Raw genomic sequence first — 20,661 nt, 5'->3', positions numbered from 1 at the left:
CTGAAATAAAGTCGAAAATCAAATATTATTTTTCCATTGATATCAGTAGATATGATGTTTGCAGCTACAACCTTGACAACCTAATTATTCTTTTAAAGCTCTGAAGTACCTTGACTCTCCTTGTGAGGCAGGGCAGAAGACAGGGAGTCCTGGGTCTGTCTCTATCTGGCTGTGGAAAGCATAGCATTCAGGTTCTGTAAAATTGAATGGTGTCTGTTGGGAAAAAACAGGAAAGAAAATTTGAAATAGTCAGGTTTTTAGTATGCAGAATTACTCATAGAGCTTGTTGTCCTGCCAGAGTGTTTCACTTTCATTTTGGAGACCCTGTTTGTGTTCCCTCAAAAAAGTTATAAATTACCTTGGTCACACTAAGTGATTGTGATTGGTTGAAATTCAGAACTTTCTAGCTCAATTTTACCAATACAAAACAGAACTAAACTTGAAATAAAATACTCTTCTTTTTAATTTTCATAATTCTGAATTAAGAGAAACAGTGTTTTTATAGTATATGAATTATTTAACACTTTATATTGGTATCTAGCAACTTACTTTAAATACAATGGAATGGAAATTTTAAAACAGTAAAAAAAACCCAACCAAGCAAAAACCCCCTTTTTCAATAGAAGGAGCAGAAGAAGTGGGAAATTGTTAGTAAGAGGAAGTGCTTAGCTTTAAATAAGAAATACAATATTAATTGAGTTTATTGTATGAAAACTCCTTCTTTGGTAACTGTATCTTGAGCTTAAGCTTGGTTTTCTTTGAAATTATGCATCACGATGCATATTTTTTGTACTAGAAAAACACTAAATTTTAAAATGTCTTTTTAAAAAATATTGAACATCTATAAGTGCTGTATGCACTTGTTTAGTCTTTTGATATGGTCATATTGAGATTATCCTTCTGTAAATGAGCACAAACTCTATTAAGATTTTGTGAGTATGTATTTGCAGTTTTTGAGAAATGTGTGAAGTATGGAATTTTTTGTCCAGGTGTACTGACTTGCTGTTTCCTTTCCCTCTCCTTTATGTGCCCTTTTCTTTTAAGGATTGTCTCTTTAATAACTTGGATATTAGAAGGTTGTAGTGTGGTTCAGTTGTGAAAGAGAGTGAATGGCAACAATTTCTTCATACATTTATAAAAAGGCCTGAATTAGCACAAAAAATGGAAAATTTCTAGCTCAAGACCTGAACTGAAATGATAAGTTCCTGAGAGGATTCATTACTAGTACCAGTCAGTTCTTAGTACTTAGGAGAGACCAAGCTCTCCATTAATAGTAATAAAAAAAAGTCACCAGAATTTTTTTTATGCTATTTTTTTCTGGCATTTTTTTCTCTCTCATTCTGAAGTAGTACATTCACTATGTGCACTCCATAGTGCTCATTAGCTGGCTCATCATCTGTCAAAAATAGATTTTTGTTTTTTTTCAGGCACCTAAAAGAAACTGCAGAAATCAGTCTACGTAACTACAAAATCATTAACAATCGAGTTGGACCAGAGCTCAACCATCTGTCTACAAGTAGCTGTCTTAATTTCAAGATGTTGCATGGGAGATATTTCTGTGTAGTTTACGAACAAATTATTGTTCTTGATTTAAGGATGTCAGTTATAGTCTCTACCTGATAAATCAATGACATGGGAGATATTTTCTGTGGGAGCCTGGCAATGTCACAATTTGAATTCTGGAGGGCAGAGAAGAGTTCTGTTTGCTGTTACTTTGGATAAAAAGGGCTGAAACCTTAGCTGAATTCAAGGATGTATTGCTAACAGCCAGTAGGCAGATGAGAGGGCAACGAGAGTTTGAAAGGAAAGAAGAGTAGGTTACATTTGGAAAAGCAGAAGGCACAGAGAAAAAGAAAATGCTGAAGTTGATGCTCAGACAGATAGTGGCACACTTTTATATGGAACTGTTGAGAAGGCCAGCTGTAAATATTGGGGTTGAATTGCATTGTACAATAAAAAAATATATCCTGCATGTATCTGATAATAGCTGTGAAACTTTGATTCAAAAATTGGGAAGAATTGCTATATGGTATGGTAGGAATTGATTTAACTTCCTACCTGAGCAAGCATTCCTGTATTGCTATTACTCTTAGTTCAATTAGCTTTAATTGATTAAAAGAGTTTATGAACCAAAATTAAATCCAAAAAGAAATTTGCATACTATTAGGTGAGAGGCTCTGCTGACAAGTACAAAAGAATTTATGAATTTTATAAGCCCTTAGCTGTCTTGGGAATAATTCTTTATTATGACTGAAATAAAAATTTATTCCATGGTAAGATGTTCTGCAGTATAAGCAAACCATTTTAGTGGATTTTATTTTATTCTTTGCACTGTTATTTAACAGTATCATTTGATCATATAGATTACCTAATGAGCTGAACATTGAGCCTCAAAATAAGTTTTTTTTAACTGATAAGCTGCAAGTATAATATATGCATAAAAATAAATTACAATATATGCAAAAAAAAGTAAATCTCAGATATGGAGATTCAAGATTCAGAGGACTTGAGTATTATTCTACTCAAGGAGGGACGACAGGAGCTTCACTATCTTGCAGCTTTAAGCAACCATAAAGGAAGTCTTGAGTGGTCAGAAAGTACTAATATATGAATACTGTAGGTGGAGTTTATAGAAATCTAAAATCAGTTTCAAAGGGAATCCTTTCTAATTTTTTGTATATGTGTGTGACATTTGTGTGTGTGATTTGAGAGAAGGATTATTGAATCAAAAAGTCGTCTTGGCACCTGAGCTGCTGAGGCCGGTATTAAAGATACCTCTTGTCCAGTAGGAGTAGAAGAATGATAGAAACTATAAAAAATGCAGATGTTTTCTACATTTGATTTTATTCCATTTCTTTTAAGTTATGGCAAACCTCTTTTGAATTCAAGTTGATTGTCTTAGTCTTTGCAGTCTGTGTGTCCTAGGCCCAAAAATTAGATTGCTTCAAAACATGGGATGGTGGTTGCAAGTACTGATGGACACCACAAGAAGGGAAAGAAGCAGAAGAACCCTTGTGAAGCATAGATTAAATTTGTTCGTTTTTCCTGTATTTATTTCACAACCCTTACCAAGTTATTAATAGTAGAGATGTATTGTAGGTGAATGTGACTGAGTTTTGCCCCCACTGCCTTGGGGCTGCACACAGAGCACAGACCTAATCTCAAGCTGAAAGAAGCTGCAAGTCTGACTATGTCAGGTTCTTGCCTCTGTGTTCATGTGGCTTCTTGGCTGCTCATTACTGCAGAGCACAGGCAGGGCCTGCTTGTGTTTGTGTGGAGAATTTTGCCTAGGAACATTCTCTTTCTTCAGTGGCTTATATATAAAATACACATATCATTTCTCCCTAAAAGGTTGCTCTGAGGAAAAAGGAAGTGCATGTTCTGAGGTGATCAGACTTGGTCACTGCTGCCAAGATTGCCCCCCAGCCAGGTTTTTTTGAGAGGTTGTGAAGCTCAAAAGGGCACTTGCCCTTCTCAGATTATCAATCATCTCTGTCAATAAGTTATTATCAGTGCCCTCCAAAAACCTCCTGGGAACATCCAAGATGTCCAGCTCCTCCTGCTTGTTTCTCTTGCTGCTTGTGTTGGTGTGCAGGCACTTCAAAGAGGCACAGGCACCCTGTGTTGACTTCCTAGGAAAGGCAAGATGGTTTTCCCCACAATACTCTCCTATAGGCACATCCTTACTTAGTGGACATGCTTGAAGTGGGCTCATTTTAGTCCTGTGCTGCTGATTAGGAGGACTCTTGTGTCTAATAAACTCCAGACAGCTTTTGTTTATCAGTCTGCTCCACCACTTCCTCACTTGATGGTTGATGGTCCTTTTGCATCCCTTGTTGGTCTTAGTTTATAACAAAGATGCTTTTGCCCCATTTAGTCAGAAATAACTTGAAATAATTATACTGCTGTGTCTGGGAAAAATATGGATTTGAAACCAAAATGTACTATTGTAGAATTTTTTCAACATTAGTGATATAAAATTGAATTACTGGATAAAGAGTTAAATGATATATTTAAAAAATAGTTACTTAAAATAGCTTTTGAAGATCAATGGTTTGGTTCTCAAACACTTTGATGGGATGGGGAAAGAATGAACATATGATAAAGTTCTGAGATATAAATAGTGAAAACATGTTTTTGTGTCTGTGCGCTACATAGCATGCTCAGCTATGTAGGTTCTCTTAAAAAAGTGTTTCTATTTTTTTTCACTGATTCATTTCGTTATTACTTGATTTCATCATAAAACCACTACCTCATTCTCTTCTTTCTTTTGTATCTGAATTGTTTTCAGTTGTATGCACAAAAGACACGATATATGTAACACTCCTCTGTTGTGCATCATCCTAACCAAGCCATTAAATGGTTACTAAAGCTCTCAAAATCAGCCTCACCCTGCCAAACTTTTTGCAGTGAAATTTTGAAGATACCAAGGATGAGAAAATATGATCTGAATTGGAATAATGTGTTTAAAATAGTATAGTGCTGTGCATTTTTAATAACTGCAATTGAAGTTCTTGCAACAGCACTGAAAAGCTGTGCTTTGCTCCCAGTATAGGTAATATAAAGATCATTTAAATTTTAAGACCACCCATTTGCTGCAGAAGCTGGAGCAACCATCTATTTTATTTGTCTAAATTGAAGTTGTGTCTCACAACTCATTTGTGTACTCATTTCTTTCTTTGCCTTAAACCTTTTACCTAATATAATTTAATTTTTTAGTTTGTGTGTCATGCGAAATATTAATTCTCTCATACTCATTTTGTTTTGCCTTTCATTGATCAGTAGAACCACAAAAGGCTACTGAAAGGGCCCTTTAGGATCATCTAGTAAATCTCCCCTGCCAGGGGCATAGATATCTTTCACTAGATCAAAAACCTGTGTATTTCTTTCATATCTGTTCTCTACCTATTTGGTAATCTTGATTCTTCCTTTTTCAGTGCAGGTGTTTAACCCCTTCCTTCATGGACCACATTCCATAACTTCATTTGCTCTTTTCCACACTTCCCTTTTTCATCACTACATCTTATCTAGATATAAATATTAATTATTTCTGTTTAGTCAGAAGATGGAATGATACTGTTGTTTTTACTTCTGCAAGTTAAATTTTAAAACTCTAGAGAAGTTAAATGTTTTAAATGCTGTTAAGTTTGTAATCAATGTAACAAAACTATCGTGAATGTTTTAATTATATGAGCCTTGCTGTGATGTCTGAAGTTCTAAAATAAACTTCATGTTAATCACTTATTAATTATATTAATCTGATTTTTAGTGCTGGAATCATGGATTTGACAGCATCTGAGATGACATTAGGTGAGCATTAGTGAGGCTAAGAGCTAATTATTGTTTTATGTATGTGCTTGGCAAGGATGCAAGAGAAAAGGCAGCAAAAGCAGTTTGGTATTGAAAGCAGCCCTGGGGGCACTGCAGTGTCCCAGTTGCCTCCCTGTGAACTGCAGAGGGACTGGGGTGGGGCCATCCTGGTGCTGTGCCCCCACTCAGGCTTCGGGGCAGGGCCAGAGAGAGCTCAGTCCTGTGCTTCATATGGATTGCAAAATGGATTTTGATAGATTTCAACAGTGTGGCTTACTGCTTCACCAGTGTGAAGAAAACTTATTTTGGATATGAGTGAGATGTTCTGGTGCAGTAATTTTGTAGTACTATTGGTTTGCCAGCAACAATTTTCAGTATTTATAAACTATGGGAATTACCACATGTTTTTCTATATTTTGGCACCTGATTTATCTTTTAATTTATATGTTTTTAAGGGCTATCAAGGACATGCACAGTGCTGCTTTTGAGCTTTTGGTAAAATATTACAGTTTTATGATCTGGTTTGGAATAGATAGTCCTTGGAATCACTTGGATGCTAAAATAAAGTCTAGATTCCTAAATTTGCTATGCATACTGTGGAACAAATTCTGATTCACACTTTCCAGTTGCTTGTTACAATTCCTTTAGATGCTTTAGAGCATGCAGTGGGGATGGTCTCACAGCATAATGAGCCTAACTGACATAATAAAAAAGGAAATAAAGCAAACCATAACTGCCCCCTTTTTTGGGTCAAATTGATCTCACAATTATTCCTAATGAACTTTCTGTGTCTGGGAATGTCTTGCGTGTGTTTTATTTGGAAAGTACAGTTAAATGTGCACATGATTACTGTGTGGATTCATAAATATAACAAAAAATTTAGAATTTTAAGTCTATGGTTTAATAAGAAATCTAAAACCAATACAATATTCCAAGATCTCCAAGAAAGCCATTTTGCATCAAATTTTTAAAGACATGCCCACAACTACTATGGTATGGAGAATGGACTACTGCTTAGGAATAAATGTATTAGACTTCAAAGATCTTATCTAATTATCTTTAAGTAGGATTATGTAGGAAAAAATAAATTCCTAGAATTTAGAAAAAAATAAATAGAAAAAAAAATAAGGGTGTGTATGATGACCATTAACTAAAATGCAAATCTACACAATTTCAGAGGAGATGAAAAGATAATGAACGTGGATCTTTCCTTTGCCCTCCTTGTGATTCCCCTCCTCTCTTTCTGCTTTGTCTAACACATAAAAGCCTTTTAAAATTATTTCAGTGTAGAAGTTATTCCTTATGTTTCTCTTGCAACATCATGTATTGCAAGAGGATGTGATAAGGTAATGATGGAACAAAGAGGTGTACAGTAAACAAATCTGTTTCTAAACATTCTCCTTCAGAATAATGAATTTGTGAGCTAAGTTTAACATATTAAATGCATTCAAGACATCAACATCTAAGAGGTTAAGTTAGTTGTAAGGGGGGACCATACAGAAATACAGTTTTGTGGTTTTGTATATGGAATGCAACATCTTTAATTTCTAGAACCTTTTGGATTTATATATATATATAAATTTAGCTTTTGATAGAAAAGAAGGACATATGCTGTGACTGTCATGAAGTACTTAATATTTAGAAGCCCAATATCTACTGATGCTAATATGTATTCCCAAAATATCAAAGGAAATGCCTTCACTGACTACAGTAGACTTTGATTCATGTCTCTGAGAACACATAGGGTGGGAAAAAAATGTCAGGACTCTGCAGCTTTCTGGAACAGAAAGAAACTCCTGTCTATTTTAAAATCTGTATGCTTTAATTTTACCTATAATTACAATGCTCCAGCACAGCAAAAACTTTAGAAAGTTTATTATTTAATGCTTGTTTCCCTAGTTGTTTTTCACATTTCTCAGCCACTGGAGGTTACAGTGACTTGCCAAAGGTCAGGTGGTAGCAAAATGGAGAAGAAAACCAATGATTCTCAAGTCCTCATTCAGTGATTTATGTGCCAAGTGTAACTTGTTCTGTTTTTTCCAAATGCCAGAGGAATCTTATCTGTGTATCTTACTTTTCTCTGACCTTATTTGAAGCCATTTAAAAGAACAGAATTAGGGACAGAATGAACAGATGTTGTACACAACATCTACAGCCCCTTAATTTTTCCAGGTAATGACTAGTTGTCTAATGTATTACCTCTTTTCAGCCAAAATAGGAATCTCTGGTTTCTGCTTGGAAGATGTAGGTGCTTGCAGACTACATCTATGTATTATATGTTAATTTATTACTGTGGAGATCACTTTCAGTGTAATCACTCTGTATAGGAAAATATGGGAGTTTATTTAGTAAAAGTCTCATTTCTTTCAGCAATTTTTCATATCTATTTGCAGTATGAGACAGATCATTCTAAATGTTTCCTAACACAGATACAGGATTAACTGAAGTTGTGCTTCAGTTGTTAAACCTGGTTACTTTCCATCCTTTAAACTAGTAAAAGAGATAAACTCATGATGGAAAAAATTTCTTTCAAAAGACTTGTGATTTCTTAAGTGAGAAATAGCTTTATTGCAATCAAGCTTTTCTGTTCTGAAAGTAACTTTTAATGAAAATTGTTCCGATTCATGCTAATAGTTAGATCCAACTGAATCTTATACAGAGATTCTGACTTTTCCAAGTATTTGAATTAACCAGCTACATATCAGTTGAGAGATTTGAGGTTGAGTTGAGAATGTGTTGTCCACCCCTACAGAAAGGCTGACAGAAAGGTGGCTAATGGCATTCAAAATTCCAGGGAGCATTATGTCATATATACTGCTCACTGCACCAAGTAACTCGAATGAGTTTGTCCTTCTGGCAAAATAAAATTTGACCAAAAAATAGCATTCCATGATTCTTTCCTGCAGTGTTTTGCCTAATTTTTTTTTTCCTGGAGTAAAAAATAATTCCACAAATTAATTTGTGGGCTTAAATTCTGATTTCTTTTGGTTTTATGTTTTTTATTTTTAATTCACTCAAATACATTTTCATTTTTTGGTTCTTAAGTTACAGTGTGTCTCATTTTAATATTGTTCTATTCTCATTGCATACATATAGTAGTATCTGAATACCAAAACTTGTTTATAACAAAAGAATATCTCCTTTCCCAGTCGTGTATCAGATAGAATAAAGAAATGGTTTTATAGCCATTATTCACAATTCTCAGAGCTCACATATTTCAAATCTGTAAATGACTTCTGCTCTACTTTCTTTTGTGGTGCAAATGTGGTTTCACAATAAAGACATAGAATGTTTCTAATCAAAAGGAAAATGACTGCAAAAGAAAATAAAATGTAGATACTGTAAATGTCAAACTATGATTAAATTGGACAAGTACAGAACATCCAGACCTGATTTGCTTTTAAGTGTCTAAATAATGAGAATTCAAAAGATCTAGTGTTTTGATGCTAAGATAGCCTTTTCTGCTTTCTTTATTCCAAAGTATGATTGGTTTTTCTGGGAAAATGTAACATGAATTCATAAGAAAAACTCATGTTTTTAAAACAGAGAAAAATTAAATAAAACAAAAGCACATAGTCATTTTAAATTTCCTTAATTCCTTCAGTCCAAATCCAGTGGAATGCTAGGGCTGATTCAATTGCTGCATACAACTGAAAGGAAGTATAAAATGTTCTGCTTTTCCTAATTATGCTGCAACCAGTCAAAATATAAATTGGGAAATGCCACATTGGAATGGGATCCTATTTCAAAAAGCACTGGAATATACACACTGTGTCACCCACTGTCTTTTGATATGTCAGCTCACTGGTTTTTAATGAGTTAGGTCTTTAGTTGCTTCCATTTTCTTAGAAAATTTCATCCTTAATGTTTATGAACAATTTAAGTGCCTTGATAAATAAGCCTTTACTGAGATTGCTCCCAAATCATTACATGGCAAAGGATCCCTGTGAAAATACAGCAATTTAGAGTGGGATTGAGAACAAACTATGTCCTTTTTCAGTGGTGGAGAAAGAAATCAGGTAAATTTAATTACAACCATAGGAGCCAAGAGGTCTTGGCTTGTGTGTTTGTAAGGTGACTGTGTAAAATGGAGACAAGTGTGGACTGGCATTACTGCTCTTTAGCAGTGCTTTCTTTTAAGAAAACTCCTGTGAAAGCTTACTTTGATCAAAGAGTATGGCCAACTTAGCTTTCATTTGTAAATAAGGAACTTTCATTTCTGTTTTGCCCATTCATTGTGTAGAATCAAAAACCCATATGCAAATTCTTACTGACTCTCTTCTTCCAAATTACTCCTAAAAGAAAGAATGGGCTACATTCTGTTAATCAAGTTATTTTTCTATGACTTTAGTAATTTTTAGACAAATATCAAGATTTTGTGAATGCCTATTTTGTGAATAGAAACATTTCCTCTGATTTAGGAAAATAAGATTTTAAATTAGTCTTAGAGTCTGACTGATACAGTTAGAATCCTATACAGGAATAACTCTGGAGATGCTGAGAAATTATAAATAAAATAGTGGCAGTTTTGGAATTCTTTGTGAAATGTCATTCCTTATTTAAATTAAGTTTTATAATTTTATTTCATACAAATACATTTGGTTTATGTGTTTTTCCACAATCAAAATACATTTTAAAACTGTAAAAACCAATTCAGAAAAACCTGTTTATTTCCACATAAATTCACCTGTCTCGGTCCCTCTGGGAGCCTCTCAGGAGCCCTGGGCCAGTCCCGAGTCGGCAGACACCGGGGGGCAGCCCCGACACGGCCGACAGCGGGGAGACACTGTCTGTGTGTGCCCCGAGGGTGCTGAGGGCACCTGGGCTGGCAGGGAGACACTGTCTGTGTGTGCCCCGAGGGTGCTGAGGGCACCTGGGCTGGCAGCAGGGAGACACTGTCTGTGTGTGCCCCGAGGGTGCTGAGGGCACCTGGGCTGGCAGCAGGGAGACACTGTCTGTGTGTGCCCCGAGGGTGCTGAGGGCACCTGGGCTGGCAGGGAGACACTGTCTGTGTGTGCCCCGAGGGTGCTGAGGGCACCTGGGCTGGGGGGAGACACTCTGTGTGTGTGCCCCGAGGGTACTGAGGGCACCTGGGCTGACAGCAGGGAAACACTGTCTGTGTGTGCCCCGAGGGTGCTGAGGGCACCTGGGCTGGCAGGGAGACACTCTCTGTGTGTGCCCCGAGGGTGCTGAGGGCACCTGGGCTGGCAGGGAGACACTGTCTGTGCCCTGAGGGTACTGAGGGCACCTGGGCTGGGTGCCTGTGCAGCAGGAGAGACACCAGAGACAGCGGTGGAAGAGAAAGGGCCGACTCTTAGCAGGGGTTAATCCAAGGTTTTATTAGGATCCCAAAGGAGCTCCTGCACCTCAGGGGCCTCCTGCCGAGAGCCCCGGAAGATGTGCCAAGGTCACATTTAAAGGGAGGTGGAAACCAAACATTTTACATGATGAGACTACATATGTGGTACCATTCTACATATGGTAGGTAACATTTTACCAAGCAATGAGTGACCCTGAGGGATGGGTACTGGGGGATAGACATATAGGACAGCGTATGGGGCAAGGCTTGGGGGGCTGACCCCTGGCCTCTGGCTAATCACTCGATGACCTGGACCGAAACTTCTGGATGGGGGGGATGGGATGCTGAGTGATTGACAGAGAGCCAGGGTGGGGGTTTGGGGATGATCTCACCCAGGGAGAGGGATAATGCAGGTAAAGGGAGGGGGTTACATTTTGGGATAAACCATTTGGGAAAAATATGGGGATACAAAACAAAACTACTTCAAAGTGTTACAAAGTATAAAAACACACTACAACATTTACCCCAAAGTTTTTCTTTTTAAATGCATGCAGAATTATTTTTTATTACTCGTTTCTGAATAAGAAGACCTATGACCTATATTTCTTAAATTCTAATGTTCTGATGGATGAAAATCTTGACTAATTTGTGTAGTCAATAAGAAATAAAAAATTTGCTTGGCATGTAGAAATGCATGATTTTTGTCACTGAAGGGCAGACTAATATTTGTATGCATTTCTTGTCTTACATAAGCCTATAGTTTGCACTACAACTCCTGAATTGCTAGTAGCAAGAACTAAGTAAAATAATTTTGCTTTTTAGCATGAAAATTAGTACTGGAGTGTGTGTGCTCTTCTCAAGAAGAATAAAAAGATGATCAGGCTTGGAGGTTCTGCTGGCTCGAAGGGGAGATATGATAAGACTTTTAATAAGAAGGAAAATGTACTGGTGTTATTGGGGTGCTGGTAGCTAAATTTTTATGGAAAAAAGGTGTAAATGTTCTGGTTCATTTATTTCAGTACTCATCTTGATGTTTAAAAAAACCCACAATCATGGTACATTCCCAATTTTTCTGTGGACTTTATCCATTATTATCTGTATTGTTCACTTGGCAGATCAATAGTTCAGTATTTCATTTGTTTTCATTTCTTTTACATTCTTCTTTAAGTGAAAATGGGTGAATTCAACATGCTTAAAAACTGACATAGCCAGAACATCCACAACTGTCTATCTATTCAGATTAGGTAAGAATAAAATATTTGTTTTCAAGTAAGTTGTGTAACAGAGGGTGAACAGACTACTGTGAAACCAGTCCATCTGTCATATAATGCTACAATACTGTATTACATCAGCAGCCCGTTTTTTTAATGCCAAATAGAAAGCTTTCCATACTGTAATACAATTAAGAACTCTTTTTTTACAACAACATGATTTAATAGTCACTTGTAAAAATTTATTTTGATGGTACCAGTTTTACTTCTGTATTTAATGGAGTTTAATGACTCAGAGCAATTTCAAGGACCAAGAGACTAGAAATGAAGTTTTTATACAGTATTTCTGTTCTCTAGGGGCTGAAATATTAACAGATCAGCTTGCCTCCTTCAATCTTCCCCCACCACAGAGCAGAGAGCAATGTAGAAATCACCAAAATACTTATCATTTATCCTAAAATGTTATTTCTGTCAATGTAATTTGAAACATTTCTTGTAATTAAATTTTTGCTTATCAGTATTGGAAAGATAATGATATCGTACTTTTTAAGAAAAGTTTCATCCTTGGTCAACAGTGGCTGCTTCTAAAATTATCTGTGGCTGTGATGTGGCTTTGTAATGTTTGGGATCATCTGACAAGTGAGGAAAAGACATTCCAACAAGAGAAATTTAGATTTAAAACCATTAGTAACAGATGACATAAGAAAGATGTACCAATTTAGAAAAAAAAATATCTGTTTTTCAGACTTCAGAATTAAATGAAAATATTTTGGAGTAACTGCAAGTGTCCTCCAGAGGAACATCACTTTTTTTTTGTTAGGTGAATGAATATATCATAACCCTGTTATAGCTAATATTTTTGTGACTGTTTTTGTGAAGGCAAAATGTGCCATTGGCTAGAATTCACTTTTGTATCTGAGTTGCATATGTATAAGCTAACTTGTTTCATTATTTTCCATCTCCTACAAAAATGTCTGCATCTGTTTTCTTCTTTTAAATCCCAGCCTGTGTACTGTCCAGAATCTGTGCTTTGACTTTTTTTTTTTTCTTGTTGAATTTTGAAATTTTACTTTTCTTCTTTTTTGGAAAAAAAAAAAATTGAACATTTTGACCACTTTTGTAATATTGTGTTGGAAGGTCCATTTGGGGTCTCAGAGATCAGGTTTCCATTGAAATTCTCTGTTTCTGAAATGTACAAGGGACTTCACTTTGTGAAGTGTCAGGGCCATCATATTACAAATGATCAGTACAACCCAGGAAACAGCTTGGCTTTGAAAGACTGTATATTTAAAAATTTTTATTTTGCATAAGAAATATTATTCGTATCTCTGGTAGCACAGTCTAGAAGCTCAAATCTTGGCCTGACAGATTAATAAACATTTTTTATAGGTCTAGCGGCTTTAAAAAAATATATTTTATTCTGAATGAAATATTTTTGCAGAAGTGTCTCTGTTAATAAAAACAGTCCTTCACCAAGACCTTCTTCATCAAGTTGTGTTTTATTCTGAGGCATCCATAGTGATGCTTCTCTTTCCTCTGTCATTCCAACCAAAATTTCATACGTGTGATGGAAATAATTATTTTACTGAAAGCAGAAATGCAATTTCTAAAATTGTCATTGACTTAGGTGGTTTTGAAATTTCACCATCTGGATGTGTTTTTTAACTCCTTTGGGTAAGCTCTCTCTGGTTTTGTTGTGAAACAATAACATTCAAGGTTTGAGAAATGTGTTTTTTTTAATTAATTCTCATAAATAGTTTCTGAGTTCCAAAAAACCAGGTACATAAAATGAAATGCTTTTCTTTATCTATCTGGAATTTAAACATGAGAACCATTTAGTTAAAGTAATAGTTTTTCCATTAGTTCATAGCTTTTATATTTTCTGTATCTGATTCTGACCTTGACTAAATATAGGAAATGCTTCTTGGCTAGGAAAGGCCAGAGTAAAAATAAATTACGAAGTATTAGTATGAAAAATTTTAAAATCATATCTGAACTTTGCAAGTGGTTAATTAAAAAAAATAGCCTTTTTTCTTGCTTAAGATATCTCTTCGTTGTTTGAAATTGCATTTTCATGAGGGCTAGGGAGCTGGAATTGCCAGCTGCCTGATTTTTCATAGACTTAGTATAGCATTTTCTATAACCTTTTCTTGATTTCAAAGCTGAATCAGTGTGATATATTCCGCCAAAGTTATAGATCTTTCTGCAATGCAGTTGAGTTGTTTTTAGCAACTACTTTAGTCTGCTCTTCGCAGTCCAGCTATATAGCATTGATATACATTCAGTAAACTGGGTGTATGTGTTATATATCCAGATGTAGGATTCTTAGGTGAGATAAAAATTTAATTGAAAAGAGTGTGAGTAATATAGCCCTTGCAGTGTTATGGGTTTGTTAGCAGTGTTCTGACACGCTGAGTTCTCAAAAAATTTACAGTGATACAAGCAAACTCGCAGTATTTTTCTGAATTAGAATGAGGACTTTTTTTTTTTTTTTTTGGGGGACTGGAATGCAGTATTAAGTGTTTTCAGATCAACTTGTCCAAAGAAGTAACAGTGGGAAATAACTGTAGAATGATGGAGGAAATAGAAGGTTACTGGGAGATTTTCAGTTTACCCAGTGTATGAAGCTGAGAAAGAGTGGTGCATCAAACCATGAACTCAAGACTAGCAGTCCTTAGGAGAAAAGATGGTTACTGATTGGCATAAATTACTACCTACAGAATGTACTGTGTGGTATTGTCAAAATTTTCCATTCAGTCTTATACACTTTCTGGTGACAAGGATTACCCTTTATTCAATCTTTGCCTGGGGATCACTGACAGCTTTAGCTTTCAAACAGGCCACATGGTTACAGGTTAGTGACAGGAGCTCAAAGTATGCTTTCAAGTTGTCCTTCTTTCAAAAAGCATTATAATAGGTATTTGAAAAGCCCAAGAACTCCTTGTATGGTTTGTATTAAACTACAAGAACCTTTTAAATGAAATGCTGGTTTTGATGAGTCAGCATTTGGGTTACACGAATAAGACAAGATCATGCTTAAAATTATCATTCAAACTCACAGTTTTAAATCAGTGAAGTGTGCAGAGCCTATCTTATTGATGCAAGTTCAGTGATGAACATATAGAGTTGATAGTAAGGAGAAGCCCGGTGGGACTGTTCATTTAATTAGGCCTCAAAAATAATTGCACAAAACTGGTGTCAATTTTCAAATAAATTCAAAATAGCCTTAATTATTCTTAATAAATGACAAAGGTTTGCCCTGCACTCATTAATGTAAGCACAGGCTCATATACATAGTATCACTCTTGTTTTACAACCAGTCTGAAACATTACCTGTATGTTGAATCTGAAACAGTATGGATAATTAGGGAAAATAAATTTGAATCTTAATTACATATTCACATTGAAAACTACAAATGAAGCCCTAAGATAATGATTCAACACAGATCTTTGTGTTGAATCTTTGCTACTTGTGAAGCCAGAACATCTTCTCCTCTCGACAGATAATTCTGTTTAGGGACAGAGTATGAATTATTTGCTCACACCAGTGTCTTCATATACAGAAGGAAAGGAGCATGAGGCAGAAGTGCCAGTGTACATCATAGGTACATGTAGAAAATTAGGCTCTTCAAACCATCTCCAATGCATCTATTTAATATGATTGGAACCTTTTGTGTTGGTTTGTCACTTGATTTTATGAATGTCAAATAATTATTTCAGCAAATAGAGGCTCTGAAGAAAATGAGATCAGTCATTCTTGTATTCTTTTAATTAAGTTATTCTATAATTTAATGTTCATCAGAGAGTACCTAGGGCTGTTTCCTGTGTTGGTAGACCAGAGATGCAACATTGCTGTCTTAGAAAACTCGTGACTGACTGCTTTTATATCAGCAAGCTCAGAGAGTTTGTGCAGGACTGTCATTAGCAGTTTAGTTAGTTTTGCATATTTCAAGCCATCTTTCAGCACTGTATTATAGTCAAGAATCTAAATGTACTTTTCTGAACTTCTGAATATTTTAAACTCGGTTTTCATACCAAGTAGGAATAAAGAGTTGAAATAATCCAATTCTGCATTAAATGGAAAATGCTAAAACCTTTGACAGGAAGATATTAAACCATCTTGTTTCTACACATTTGATTTAGAAAAAAGTTGTCAGCATTCTTAAACTGAACTTGTTTATTTTACTTTGGTGACTTTGCTTCATACACTGGGTAAACTGAAGGTCTCCCATTAACCTTCTATTTCCACCTCCAAGGTTATTTCTTACTGATTTGATCTGGCGATCAGTTTGCCTGTACCTGTGCTTTTCAGTGAAGCAGTCAGAAGAAAAGCAGCCCTTACTTTGTAAAGAACATTGTATCTGTCTCCTACCCTGCAAGTTTTGTTCAGGCCATGTTGCTTGGTGTACATCTCTGCACAGGGGACAGGCTGAGGAAAATTTCCTGCAACCTTCTGGCCAACTGCACTAGCGACCTTGGACTCTGTGAAATGTTAACGTAGACAGGGGAGAAAATTTCTAAGGAAGCATGTTGCATACTGCAAGAAATATACTGTAACTCTTTGTCCTTTTTAACAAGTTTGGATAAGGTTTGTAGCTAGTTCCACTGGGCTATTCCACCCCTGCATTTGTGTAAAAGGAGAAAAAAGATTTTAGCAAAATGAAGAAAGCTGTAGTGTGGGTGGACCCCAGTGCACTCAACCTAAGAGCAATCCCAGTTCTGATGTATGATAATTGAGTACAAAATTATGCTGATTTCATTTTGGTGTTTCTGAGTGTAGTCTTAATTCCTTGGCATGGAATTTATTTATTTTTAAAAGACAGAAATCAAATTAACACATTTGTGTATGTGTAAGTAGGCCAAGGCTTCAAGTTTTTATCATGTATGTCTTGAACTAGCTTATTTCCAGATAAATTACTTTTTCTAGTATTCTTTTGTCTAGTGATCATCTCTATTTGGAGTAGATTTAGACTCAATTTTAGTGGAAGAACAAAAGCTCTTTTCCTGCACTAACAAGCGTTTTATTTTTTCACTTTTGTTCTATTACAATTAATGAAAAAAAGAAAACCAAAACCAGTTCTTAAGATGCAGTGATGCTGAATTATGGTTCAAGTTGATAATTTTTGCAAGATGTGCAGATGAGCAGCGATGAAATTATTATTTAGATTTGAAAGCTTAAAGATCAGGGTTTCCCCCCCACAAACCACATGGCACAGTGGCACTGAGGAACCACAAAAATTCTGCTCTTAGGAGCAATATTCCTTTCACCTAGTTGTAAGTAGCTAAAAGATACTGCCCCTGGTGTTGTCAAGACCTCCACTGCTCCTGGGGTAAGTTTGGCATGCCTAGCTCCCAGTGTGTTCAGAGCAAACTCAGTTGTCATTGTTCAATAGCTCCTGTATCCTGTAGCCCTTCTATTACAGGATATTGTTATCTGCCTTCTTTTTGCTTTAGAGAAGATGCATTGTCACTGTTGTCATAGAGTCAGGCTTTGAAATAGATTTCACAGAGTCTTTACGTGTCAAGATGAAGGCTGCAAATTATCTTCACAAGGAGACAAGTGAAGTTTTAAATATTAATATTGGAAGTTTGTTCTGAGTTGCCTATGCATCAGAAGTTTAGTTTTTGTTAGGGTTGGAATTATCTCACTGGTAAAAATATGGCACATATTTTGAAGAAGACATTTATTTAGAAAGCTTTCTGTAGGATCTGTGCTTTACTGAAATGTCTTTCTAGCTATACTTTCCCAGTTAATGATGTGTAATGATGACTGAAAAACTAAAATATATGCTTATACAGCTTCCTGTTCTCGAGCATATTGACCTTCGTTTGCAGAGTGATTGAGGCAAATTATTTGTGGGTTCGTTTGAGTTACTTGAGAATGTTTAGCATTAAAAAGGATCCCACTACAAGATGAGGGCCAGACAGATTTAGCCAGGTAAGAGCTTGTGAATAGAAAAAAGTCTAATTCTGAGGTGCAATGAAGAAGTTTCTATTTAATTTTTGACCATTGGGTCAGGTGACTCAGAAACAAACAATGATACATCAGGAAGGAAAATTATTATATCAGGCAGCAGCATGTGTTTCCCAGATTAGGCTTCTTGAGCAAAATTAGATTAAGATTTTCTTTCATCATTATAATTAAAATATTCTGCCCTTTTCATTGTCTTAGGTCATTGTTGATGAATGACAGAGGAGTGCCTTAACTGCTGCTTCCCAAATATAATTAAGTTTGATGGTTTTCAGTGGAAGAGGTTATATATTTGCTGAATTTAAAGCAGCTGTAACAGAAACAGCAACTGCATATTTTGAAAGTTAAACTGTGCTCCTGCATATATTAGATTGGATAGGTTTGAATCTTTAAATTAGACTTATTTTTTTTAAATTCCCCTTCATTTTTTAGAGCTCTTATGTTTAAGATTTAAGATAACCGCAAACCACAAGTAACTTCTTAGATTTCCATGCAAGAGGTCAACTGTATCTAATTAGTGGACTGCTGTTGAGTGTGTGTTCAGAACATTCCTGCTCACTTAGGAGGTAATCTTTGCTCACTGAGTTATCCAGGCAGTTCCCAATAATGCTGGCTGCAGAGTGAGCTGCCTTTTGCACAGACAGAATTGATGCCCAACACAGAACATTAATATGAGCTTGATATAAAGGGTAAAAAAGTGTAACTTTTCAGTGCAGACACCTTAGAGTTCACTTTGCTAATCAAAACCAGAGGACTCTCCCAGAGCTTCAGTCTCTCTCAGAGTTAGATTTTATGCTATTTAGATTCAATCCTGTCCATGAAGAAAGTTTAGGAAAGCATATGTAAAACTTAACAGTTACTTCCATGTACTCTCAAAAGACTGACTACTGACAGCACTGGGCATTTAACATTTGCACTCATGTGTTCTTGAGCAAGCAGTAATGGCATCTCTCCACCTGTAATGCTATGTTTGAGAAGTGTGGCCTGTGTTTGTAGCAATCCTTATTATATTGCAAATTTACCTTTAGCATGCGTCCCTATGTACAAATTATTTTCTGTACTTTGTCCAAGTGTAATGTACATTATTCACTCCGTGGTTCTAGCAACGTTCTCACAAGCTTACTCTGCATGTGTGGAATTTATCACCAAATATGATCAGCAAAAATATTTACTTGAATTTCAGTGAATTCCTATTCACTTAAGGGCAAAATAAGACAGTTTACCAATGGAATTTGGAAGGAGTTGATACAAACCTTCAGTTACTATGTGGATAAACAATGTAGGGACAGATGCCATTTCACAGACAACGGCTGACAAGCATAGATATGCTTGACAATTTTCTATTAATAGCCTTTTCTATTTAATTAGTTAAATACCATGTCAGATGAATATTGGTTCTTCTGTTACATTTTGCGCATTGCTTAATTCTGAACAATAGACTCAGTTTTCACACCTTGCTAATAATACCTACTCTTTGTGTTTGCTTTTTGGTTTGGACAATGACACTGGATTTGTATCCCTTAGGTTGTTAATATGTGATCTATAAAAACATGGAACATGAGAACCTCTAGACACTCTATGTATAAGTAGCTTTCTCATGAGCAGTCAAGCTAAATGATTTTGTTTTCTTTTTTTTTTTTTTTGGTATGGATATTTGTTCTTTTTCCCATGTACACCCCTGGTGACCCCAAATGCTGTTCCCTTTCCTAGATCTACATAACTCCCTTATTGGTCCAATTTAAGCACAGCTGTGCCCAATGCTGGTTTGCTATTAGCTAATGTGGGACATTAGCAAATTAGGACTTTAGAGGAAAAAGGGGCATGACAGAATTTTTTTCTGTTATTCTGTTTCCACAGTACAGCCCAGCCACAAATTTTAATGAAGTTTTTGGGAATTTATGAGGGGTATAGAAGTGATATACAAAAATATTTTAAACTTTGAATAATAAAAGAGTATAAATGACCCTGTCACTCAGAGTTGTTCATATGGAGCATTTTGGTTATTTAAGAAAAAAGAAAGAATAGTTGTAATTGATTTCATCATCATTTCATTGAACATTTTGAGAAGTTCGATATTCAAAGAAAGAAAGAAAGGTAGAAATTATCAAATCTGTAAACTTCAATAATGAAATGGGAAAAACTGGCCTTGTAAGCCAGTGGCTCTACTTAAATATTCTCCTTTTTCCAGTGAAAGAGTTTTCCGTTCGTAGTTCATAGGAAAGTAAACCTTTGAGTTGGGCTCAATTTATAAAATTTATGTTCCAAATTAGCCTAAAAAGTGATCTGGAAAACTGAGCCAATGTAAAAATAAATACATTAAAAAAATCAGAAAATTGATTTTAAATATTTTTTTTACCTACTCCATTATTACCTATAAAGAAATCCTAGGTTTTTGGCTCTGCTGTGTCCAGGAATTGCATCATGCTGTATTTTTTCCCCCTTCTCAAAACAAAAGAAGGAATTTTAGCTTTGAACTTAAAAGCTCTTCTTTGTCTTGCAAATTCTATTTGAGAACTCTATCTGTCCCCTAAAAGCCTGTATGTGTCAATTTGCTTTTATATGTGGTACAATACCATTAAAACAATCAAAACATGAAGTTTAATATCCAATAATGGTTTTTGACAAGTTTTTTTAGGTACTTTAACTAAGTCTAACTTTAACTAAGTTGTTCTGCATTGCTGTTTATTTCTCAAGAGTCCTTGAATACATATATTTTCTACTGTTTGTCATGAATAAATTACTTGCAGTTTTAGCCTGTTCAATAAAATTATAGAATATAAATTAAAGAAAGAAATAGAAAGAGATGACATGTCATTCTGAGAGACTGATCTAGGATTTCTTGGAGATTTACTTTAGGAAATAATTATGTA

At 35.5% G+C, this 20,661-nt stretch overlaps 1 protein-coding gene across 12 annotated transcripts in view; it reads left to right on the top strand.

Moving 5' to 3' along the window:
• The window catches only part of RGS7 (regulator of G protein signaling 7), a 250,885-nt gene that overhangs the window by 80,835 nt on the left and 149,389 nt on the right, over nucleotides 1–20,661 (top strand). The window lies entirely within an intron of this gene.

The sequence above is a fragment of the Agelaius tricolor genome, unplaced genomic scaffold (genome assembly GCF_023055355.1).
Source record: "Agelaius tricolor isolate 1412-34295 unplaced genomic scaffold, bAgeTri1.0.p SCAF_1, whole genome shotgun sequence".
Taxonomy (NCBI): domain Eukaryota; kingdom Metazoa; phylum Chordata; class Aves; order Passeriformes; family Icteridae; genus Agelaius; species Agelaius tricolor.
The sequence above is the reverse complement of the archived record's forward strand: the minus strand, read 5'-3'. Positions and strand labels throughout refer to the sequence as shown.